Source organism: Austrofundulus limnaeus, unplaced genomic scaffold, assembly GCF_001266775.1.
Source record: "Austrofundulus limnaeus strain Quisiro unplaced genomic scaffold, Austrofundulus_limnaeus-1.0 Scaffold85, whole genome shotgun sequence".
Taxonomy (NCBI): domain Eukaryota; kingdom Metazoa; phylum Chordata; class Actinopteri; order Cyprinodontiformes; family Rivulidae; genus Austrofundulus; species Austrofundulus limnaeus.
The window spans coordinates 1706856-1708902 of record NW_013952487.1 but is presented as its reverse complement, the minus strand read 5'-3'; positions in this window follow the sequence as shown (position 1 = coordinate 1708902).

Genomic DNA, 2047 nt, shown 5'->3' with positions numbered 1-2047 from the left:
ATAGCCTCTACCTCAAGAGGTAGAGTAGCCAAATGGCTGGCTCACTGCTGCCAACTAGTGGTCAGAGGCTGAACTACAACATAAAAATGAACGGCTGGCAGGAAAGCTAACATTTTAAAACTTAATAAAAAATCGATACAGGGCTTTAGAATATCAATACAGTATCAGGAAATGAAATATCGCGATATTTCAGTGTATCGAAATTTTCTTACACCCCTAGAATTTATTATATATGCCCGAGAAACACAGAATATTGCCCCTTTAAAGATACCGACCCAAGTCTTCATTCATTATTTTCACTTCTCTTAACAAAGAACTCCAGGTTGCATTTCAAAATAAGAGCAACATCAGTCTGTAGTGTTTATTTATTTATGGACATTTAGAAATAGGGAGAACTAAATGTATGGTTTTAATGATACATTGTGTTTTCATAAAAAAACAGTTTTGGCTGCTAAAATTTATGTGAAAGTAATTAAAGTCAAAAGTGAAAGAAAAGCGAAAGAAAAGAACCAATTTTTTCGAAAAACAGGGCTAGTACAACTAGCCAATCAGTGTTTATGCTTAGAAACACCTACTTTGAGTCTGCAGAGAACCCCTTCTGCAATTTCAAAGCATTTAGAAATCTTTATGACGCAGTCAATTTTATTTTTTGATTTATACAAATAAACAGCATTTCCATAACAACTGAAGGTGACATAGTTACTTTATGGCCCATATTTACAGCCATCGTCAGCGAACTTTACTCAAACTGTCACAACACGCTGACCATAAATTTACGGAGCCCATTTTTGATTCCTGGTCAAAATAGAACTAAATTTCATTTAAATGACCCCTGCAGGACAAAGACATACATCATCTGTTCGAAGGGGAGGAAAAAAAGACCAAATTATGGGATGCTGTTTTTTTTTTACATCAGTGTAGAATATATTTATGTTTTTGTTCTGTGAGMGGCTGACAGCGTGCGCCATTTGTTCCCCAGTGTTTTACATAACTCATGAATAGAAATAAGCCAACAGTGAAACTCAAGGAATGATTGATGGGACAGAGACCGCTGCCTAAAAGCTGCCCTCCTGAAAACTTTCAATTTATTCAATTTATTGCTGGGAAAATATCTTCATGTAGATGTTTCTGGGTCCCAGTAAAGCACAAGTGATGCATCTGCGAGCAGAAACTGAGCCGTGACTTAAAGTCRCAGCGTTTTGGACGATGGGAGTGTCTTTTTTCCCCCTCTCTGAGAGGCAGATATTTTACGTCAGGGGATGGAGCTGTGAGCGACAGAGATGGTGATGAAGATAAGGTGAAATAAACAAAGGGAGAGTGACTCCTCTGGGCTTTTACTGCCCTCTAACAGCATATATCCTGAGGGCGCAGGGGCAGGGAGTGGTTGCCACTAAAAAGCTATTGATCACATCATTGTGTTTCTTTCTTCACTTCAGAGTATATAAGTCACGTCTCCCCGCAGGGAGGTGGGTCGGTGTGAGGGGGGCTGTTGGTGTGAGTGGTGGCTGCAGCACGTATCGACGGAGCAGCTTGACATGCCAGTGACCTGCAGTGTCGGCTTATTGAACTGCTCCATAATGCAGAGTGATTACACAGCGGTGTTAATTCACTCCGGTAAGTCCCGTACGAACAAGTGTCACCCTGAACACAAACACACACACACTTTATCACACACAGACACTTGCGGAGCCTCAGATTACTTCAGTGGTCAGACGAGCTGCTGTAGTTTCCAGTTTGGCAGCCTGGGTGCAGCAGACGTGCTTCATCACGCTGAGCGGTTCAGGTGAGCTCAGGTGAAAACGGCTCGTGTCACGGCTGCACGTTTTGTGTCAATAATTAGGGAACTTTAGATTTACACAACGGTCAGCACTCCCTTTGAAAAGCAGTGAGGAGGTTAATTCTGCTTTGGACTGAAAAGCATATCCAAACATTTATATCTGAAAATAACATAATTTATTATAGAAAATTATTTAAATTTACAGTTTAAAGGGGAAATATCATGTAAAATCAACTTTTTTGAGTTTTATATCATGTTATAATGTTATCC